Source organism: Maylandia zebra, linkage group LG15, assembly GCF_041146795.1.
Source record: "Maylandia zebra isolate NMK-2024a linkage group LG15, Mzebra_GT3a, whole genome shotgun sequence".
In the NCBI taxonomy this organism is placed as follows: Eukaryota; Metazoa; Chordata; class Actinopteri; order Cichliformes; family Cichlidae; genus Maylandia; species Maylandia zebra.
In genome coordinates this window covers 37,926,356-37,935,107 of record NC_135181.1, presented here as the reverse complement: position 1 = coordinate 37,935,107, position 8,752 = coordinate 37,926,356, and positions in this window count along the sequence as shown.

Genomic DNA, 8,752 nt, shown 5'->3' with positions numbered 1-8,752 from the left:
TGTTATTGACCAAATACTTATTTTCCACCCTGATTTATGAATAAATTCTTTACAAATCCTACCATGTGAATTCATGGATTTTTTTTTCACATTCTGTCTCTCACAGTTGAAGTGTACCTCTGGTGCAAATTACTGACCTCTGTCATCATTTTAAGTGGAGGAACTTGCACAATCGGTGGCTGACTAAATACTTTTTTGCCCCACTGTATATATATACGCGTGTGTGTTTGTGTGTGTGTGTTCCAGCAATTATCACTGGGAATTTACCTAACACTGGAATCCTGCACTCTCATTGGTGGTCACATGAATATTAAACTGCTACCTGGAATGTGGAAAGGATTTTATTGTTGAATTATCTTTGCAGTACACTGCACAGACAGTTTGGATTCCTCTATCAGCTGATGGTGACACTGGCCAGGGTGAGTGGTGATGGTTAATAAACCTGGACCACCCTCTACACCACTTACTGGACAGATAGTGGAGCACTTTGTCAAACATCTGTTCCATCTCCACTGCCACAAGGACAGATACAGAAAGTTGTTTTGTATTACATTTAGATTTTCATTTACTCACATATCGAGCTCCTTCCTTTTTGGAATTAAAAATTATATATTTCTGAGCTCTTATCTTTTGTAACATTTCATTTATTTTATTTCGCTAGTTTTTATGTTTTAGCTGCCATGAAACTGTAATTTCCCAGCTTAAAACCTACAAAACTGTTTTCCCGTTATGATTAAGGGGAATCTGGCTACCAAATTCAGAGACAATGCCACACCATATTTATAATGTGCAGTACAGTTGTTGGGGTTTCACGTCAGAGACAGATACTCTCATGCACACTTTCTTTCTGTGGTAACACAAGCTGGTATCATTTTTCTGGAATATACCACAAAAGAGTTTTTCTTTGTACTTACCCATGTGTCAAAATGATCTAACTACAAAAGTTCAGTACTTTCATAATCACTGCAAGTTGATTTTGTAGTGCAATACTTGAATTGTTGGCAGAAAAAACCAAACTGGCTATCAGTGCCAACTTTTCTCATTAGACTGTAGCTTGGACACTAATCCAAGAAAAAATTAACAGGACACTATGTTATGTATTATGTTTATCACTCACAATTCAAGAGATATTATGTGTGATTCAGAGAAAGAAGTAAGAGTCAAAAAAACGCACTCTGCATTAAAACTTGTATCAGTGATAGTATGAATGTTGCCAGTTGGAGCATCTCCATGCTGAGCTCATTAACCACAAGCTATCAGAGTTCATGTGACTGAGCATGTCTCAATTTGAAATAAAGATTTACTCTTTCGAGAAGTAACAAATAGGTTTAGCTGTCAAATTAACCTCCAGAGCCTCAACTTATTTGTTTTTGCGTCACTGTGAGCAACGTGCCCGCATACGGTCCTTTTAACCAGGCTCTAAAATGAAACTACAGTGGTTGTTTTTTTTTCTTCTGTTTACCAACCTAAAAATGCCTAAAAGGAGATGTGGGCATCAGCGGGACGCGGGAAGGAGGTGAAAGTAAAAGCTTGAGATAGCTGTCGATGCAGGCGTGGTAATTTGTCAAAAGAAAAATTTGATCTCCGAATGATTCTGTGACAGCGCCGTGTGCCGTGTTGGCAGTGCCACAGACATACTACAGGTTGCTTTGACACTGACAGGCCTAGCTGTCTAGGCCTAGATGACAGTACATCACAGGGTGTCCAGTACTCTAGCGGTGTGCAGCAATGATGACACACAGTCTGATGACAGAAAGAGAGAGCTTGTTCCTGGCGCAGCTCTAATTGGCTAAATGAGGATAATTTTCAGGACTGTCCAGGGCAGTTTTGGGTCATTTCAAAGGAGAAAAATGGAGCAATTTGCTTTGGAAATGGAGGGAATAGTAAGACAAGGGAAGTATTTAAGCAATACAGGATACCACCTGTAAGTCATTAGATGATGGAAATGTAATACCATACCATGGTATTGTACCTGGAATTACTGTAAATGAAAGTGATATTTGACCATCCCAGCTTCCTTACACGAAAGCCAAAATATACTTTGTAACTGAATTTAGTTTGCTTTAACACCAGCAGCTTTTACTGTATCTCAGACTCTCATTGTTCCATGCAATGCTTTTACAATCAGATTAAAAAAAAAAAAAAAAACCAGACCAAAAAAAGCAGTTACGTAGTCGTTCCTACCATGGGAATGAAAAGCAAACAAGCCCTAATTCCAAGTTAAGGTGCTAGACTTGAAATCGGTCTTTGATGTTTAATTAAACTATAAAAGGATGCTAGCGGTTAAGATCATCATTATAAAATACAAAAAACTGCCACAATGCAAGTTCAAACTTATTACCTCTGAACCACATCTACCACACAAAGAAACTCCTCTTCCGAAAAGCCTACAGCAGTATTCAAAACAAAGAGCAAAACTGCCAGTCAACTTCCCTTCTAGAAACCTTACCCCAGTGCTTGGAATGTGTGGTGCCACTGGCAGATGTCCAAAAGACAGAGCTGAATGGAATCAGGCACAAATGAGCGTGTAAAGGAGAGATCAATTCTGAAAAACAAGAAATTTATCTTACAAGCACGTTCTGCAAGGGGTTTGAAGGAGTAGATTGCTGTCTTCAGCCTCCTTGAAGTTAAAAACATTGTCCAGACTTTCTCATTCCAGTGTTCTCTTTATGCCCATGAGGGCTGACTCCATTCACTTTGATCCACTCAGCAGATTCTATCCCATTTTCCATCGATTTCCCCAACCAAACGCCCTCCAATTTCACCTCCCAAAGAAGAGCAAATTAAAGGCTCGACACATGATGTTAGAGTTCAGGTTGAAGCGGTGAAGAAAGAGTGTCACAAGCGGAGACCTCACTGCTACAGTTTTGTTCTCTGTACAAATGAGTTAGTTGGACAAGTTATGGTAATAGAATCAAAGCTTTGCCTCTGATAATTATAAGCCTGCTTGCCATTAATAATAACGAGCAGGGTGCTAAACCTTCAGAATTTCAGGACTGAACTGCCTTGATGTTAACCACAAGAAAATGTTATTTCAGTGTGGTATCTTTTTTTCTCCACCAATAATATCTCTGTCCCATTTGCTACATAATTTAATTTCCTTCCGCGCCCTGTCAAGAGCTCTTGACTCATTTCCCAGTCTCAAGTAAAATCATATCCTTTCAATTTTGCAGCTGCCTTATAAGTTTAACGGTCAGGACGGTTTACTAGTAAAACAAATAAATTTCCAGCTAATGATGGTGGGTTTATTGTTTGCTTGTTTTTTTTTCCTGCCATGTGTAACAACCCATGCAAGCATTCAGGAAACACCATAACGGTCTGCTTTAAGAAATCAAGAAAAGAGTATGCAGTTGGTTTAGTGGTGAAACAAATACACAGGGGTAAAAAAACTACCATATTTTTCACACCTATTTCATTTCACTTCTACTTCTGTTTACAGCAGAACTAATTTATCAGAGTTTGGAAATGATCTTAGTTTCTGTTGAAGTAGACCCTTTTACAATGTTTTTTTTTTATTTTTTTATTTTATATATATATATATATATGTGTGTATGTGTGTGTGTGTGTGTGTGTGTGTGTGTGTGTGTGTGTAAAAGCTACTTTTGCTTGAAATAAATGTAAAATGGTTCATTTTTAGATTTACAGGCTGAATAAGAAAAAAAGTAATACATACTTGAAACAAGTCTAATCATCTAACACATGAGACTGGAAACTAGCTTCTAATGTTCAAAACAAGATGGACAAGATAATCTGGCTAAATTTAAGACAATAAAAAAAAAAGACCCTTTTACAATGTTAAACATATACTAAAAAGCGCCACAGTGTGCGGAGCTCTGCTCCATGTAAAGGTGACTACACCAGGGTGCATTTGACATGCAGCTGAAGTTTGCTTACTTCAAAACGTTGGGGGTTGGGGGCACCATGGCACAGAAAGTCTTAGCAAAATAACGCAGAGCATGGCCTCAGATGTTTTACTGATCGCCAATTCTGAGCACTGCATTACATGGATGCAACATGCATAATCTGGGTAACATGTAAAAATCACTCATGTAAAAAAAATCATATTCAGTGTCATAAAAGAGCCATATTAAAACAATCACATGCACAAATCTCTGCTGAACTGATCTAATCTATATTACTCATTTTCTCAATCGTTGTCATTAAGGTAACGCTACAGCATGAATAATTTACACATATCCTGAATGTATAAAGCTGTTGCTCTTTTGTTTTGCTTCTCTGTGAATACATTAATACATTAGTGCACTGCAGAATTATTATAATTAGCAACACAGTTATAAGTTAATCACTCTGTAATTTGCAGACCGTAATCCCAGTGTGATCCAAAACAGCATTCCCTGTTCCTTCTCTCTGCAGCTGTAACACTTGGAAATACCAGAAGTCACCTGGCTTTGCTAACACTCAGACACCGACTGACAGAATTTTAAACTATCGATAGCGATCACAGAGGCTGTGCGATTCTTCGGGCCACGACAACAATTTAATCATCTTAATCAGGGTTAAAGTCACGTGGTACATTACAAAACAAACTGATAATGTCCAAACAAAACCTTTAACCTACTGCTGTTTTATACTTCACTTTGAATTTTGTCAACTATACAAATTTCCCAAATTTGTTGAGAAACTGCCTGGAGGGCACGTCCTAATCAGGCAAATAAGAAAATCGATTTATATGTTTTATAACTGAGTTTTGAGATTTACCGAACAAAACATATTTGAACCATCATTTATCAGCTCTAAATAAAAGATCTCCATTCTCGTACTTCCCCACACGGTGTGCTCATGCTTGTCTTATCATCCTATCTATGCAAGAGACTCCGGGCATGTTAGGACTGGTTGGACCAACCTCTCTTAAACTCTGTGGGGGACAAAGTGCATTTCTTTTTTAGTAGGAGATGGTACAAAACTGTGTGTGGCCAGTTACTCTGAGATAAGCACTCTCTTGTGTTACTGGAATGCTTTTTTGTTTTTTTTTTCTTCTTTTTCCAGTTAATATGTAAAAATGTTATTTTGCAAGAATACAGGAATGACTTTGCTCAATTGATTTGATGTGTTTATAGTATTTTTAAAATATATATACATATATATAATACTAACAATATGAGAGATCATTACTGAAATACCCCATGATGTCATTCTTCACCCCTACTGACATATCATTTTTAACAATGAGGTTCATTCCCATCATTAAAAAAACAGAGAGAAGTTAAATTTAATCAGTGAGTCATGACCTGTCTTGTTTTTTGTTGGGGTTTTTTTGTACCTGTACATGAGAAAGGCAGTTTTTGAATGGCGATGTATCTGGTTTGGCTAGTTATAGACACACCCTCTACAGCGTGTTCTCTCTAGTCCCTTGTTGGCTATCCTTTTTGTGGTGTAAATATTTACTAATTACTTACCCACTTGTGTATACTTTGCGTCTAACATATTATTTTATCTCCTATGAAGATGTAGATTGATGGATAGAGCGATAGATATTTTATGGATCCCACAAGGGAAATTATTGTGTTACAGTAGCATTATATGGAAGAAAAATGGCCATAGTGCCATAGTGAGGGCCTTATACTAAGAGGTAGTAGAAAAACAAAGAAAATAAATGTAAAAATGAAGTTAGTTAAAGAAGAGTAAAAACTAAAGCTATAAAGATATATATGTATATATAGTTTTTAGTGTTAGTTTGGTTAAAAAAAAGCTTGCCTAATGAGTCTTTGATGGACCTGTTTATTATGCAGCTGGCTCACAGTCTGCAACACTGTGAGTCACATCCTCTCAGACAGTTAAGTGTTTTTCTTGTAATACCTGTACTGATTTGACATATTCAATCCATACAATCATACTTTAAAAATGACCAAAACTAACGTAAAACTGAGTGTTTTCGAATAATAAAAATGAAATCGAAACAACAAAACTGGATAAAAAACAACAGTCAAAAAATGAAGTAAATAGAGATTACAAAACTATAAACATTACTGTACATAATTCATGCTTAGAAGCAGGCAGTCAGTAATGGACTATATGGACTTTTCATCCCTACATGTCAGACTCAGATGATGAGTTTGTCTTCTGTTTTCACTACTGTGTGTGTGTGTGTGTGTGTGTGTGTGTGTGTGTGTGTGTGTGTGTGTGTGTGTGTGTGTGTGCGAGTGTGTCGTTGGTATTAAGGAGGTTGTGGGAATTTTCTGGGCAACTCTGGGATGTGCAGGAATAAAATACATGATGTGGTTCTCTGCTGATGATATCTTAATCTCTCATCTCCTCTTTGTTTCTGCTACTCGTCATACTTCCTGTTAGCATTCACCGGCACGTCATCCATCTGTCTTTGCGTGGTGTGAGGGCATACTTATGTATGTGGTGTTTGTCAGGGCTTGCATTATCTTGAGTCAGTGGGATTGTGAGAGCAAAAACTAAAAAAATAAATAAAAATGCATTATTCTCAAACTCACCGCAAGCTAGATTTTGGCCACTTTTTTTATGGTCACACCATCATAGCCACAACTATCTATCAATGCATCTGTCTTTAAATAGACGGTCATGTAAAAATGAGGCACCAGCGGGGGTGAGAGTCTGCATTCACGTCTGGGGAGTTAACTGTCTGAACTGCACTTCCACAGAATCAAAAACAACACCAGATAAGTGATAACACAGGAACACTTAACTGTTGCAATAGAAAGCATTATCATTCATCTATGCCTGAGGGTGGTGAACTTATGGCGTACAGGTAATGTATGAGGTAGAGTGTAGTGCTTTACCTGACCACCCCCCTCCCAGCCTGGAGGATGATTACTTTAATGGCCTCACTGAAACAGGGGCTAACAAAAAGATTAGCTATACACGTCAGGGATGATTGAAGTGGTAATATACTATTCTGTCCATTAGCGTGGTGTTTTTTCTCTTAACGGAACTAGGGGTGGTGTTTTAGCTTGTCAGTGCCTTCAGCCCTGCTATGTTGCCTGAATGAATTGGTGTTGGGGGATTGGTGGATCTGTGGAGTTAAAAATACACAAGGGGATGATTATGTGTTTAGTTAGGGGGTGAATCTCGTCCATCTTTGCCTCTGACGTATGGTATTGAAGGAGAAGAGGACAGGATGCTACAAACACTGCTGAAACATCTCGTGTGTATTGGTTCTCCGCCCTTTTCAGTGGTCATCCATTTCCCTTGTGTCAAACTAAGTTAAGATGACTCCCAGGCCATGTTGACCTACAGAGGTGCTCACCCTCAGACAGACACACACATTCACAACAGCCACAAATCTCTGAATAAACACAATAAAACAGTCCCACCCTCTGTTGTCTTTCTTATCTTATCTTGAATTTTAACCCTGACGTCCTCTTCCATCACGCACACACACACACACTTGAAAAGGCCTCAGGGTGGCCCCTGAATCTCTGTCTTCCTCTCATTAACCTTTGGTCGCGCTACAATTTTCTTATTCCTTTCCCCTTTCCTTTTATGAAGCTTTCTCTTTTTATGACAACAAAGTGTCGCCATACAAGGATGGCAGCACGGACCTCGTCACACACCGTTGCAATAAATATCAGTGAGATGTGAGATGAGTATCACAGCCTACCTACAGTAATCTATTAGTGGCAATTTTCCTAGATGAGGCCCATTCGCAGTGTTCTCAGCTTGACTTGTTGCCTATTTAAAATCATCCCTCTGTTAAATGGAATTAAAGGCCTCGGTGCCAGAAGAACTTTTTGGCATGGCTTCGGAGTGAAGTCGAACGAGACATTTTGTGTCATTTTCCACCGCTCTGACTGCATAATGGCCAATGCCAGCCCTGCCCTCAGCCTGTTATAGCTGATGTATCACACCTTGGGGTGCGTCGGTGAATATATGAACTACCGAGCACAGATGGTTCAACGCTTGGCCGCCTTGAGTAAATAGGTAGCACAGGTCTTGGGAGGTGATTTTCGTATTGCCCGTGAGTCCAAATTTATGACAAACAAAACAGAAGGTATTATCATGTATCACAACCCTCCAGGTAGCTAGAGGCCAATAATGAATTGTGTGGCATGACTGGTGACACATTTAGCCCTCGGTCTGCTCATATGGAGATGGCTTCATCACTCAGTACCAGTTTCAAAAGTAGTGGGAATGACTGATTGCATTTCTTCTCTGGTTCAGTGCACATCTGGCAACTTGTACACTTGTGGGTTGGTTGTAGCCTTTGACTGAATATTTCAGATGTCTAGAGTGGGATGAGGAGATGGATTGTGCTGAAATATAATTGAAAGTGTAAAAATCTTCTGGACTATTTCTTGGTCCAGTCCTTGTACTTTTTTCTGGATTATGAGAGCATAAGTAAAATCATTTTCACATGAATTGCAGCCATGAACTTTTCTCGCTATTACCTGTTGAGGACAAAATCATCCAAATCAATTAGAATTGGACAAATTGGACATTAAACAGTCTTAAAGCTGCCAACTCCTTATTACAAAGTCCATTTGATGTGTGAATGATCTGGAGAGCTGCCTAGCAAGCGAGTGTCATGAGTTCAGCCTCCTGCACAGGCAGCACCCTTGCGAGAATCACTCAGAGTCCCAGCTGCTGTTGCAATGATATTCATAACAATGTATGAGACACCAACTAGCTCTTGTTGCGTGAGAAAGGATAAATGTCCAACCCAGATCCTCTAGACACTGTATTTGTTGCTTTATATATACATATACTCAATATGTATGTCCTTGTCTTTATAGCTGATCTTGAGCAAGACCATTTCCCTTGGCAA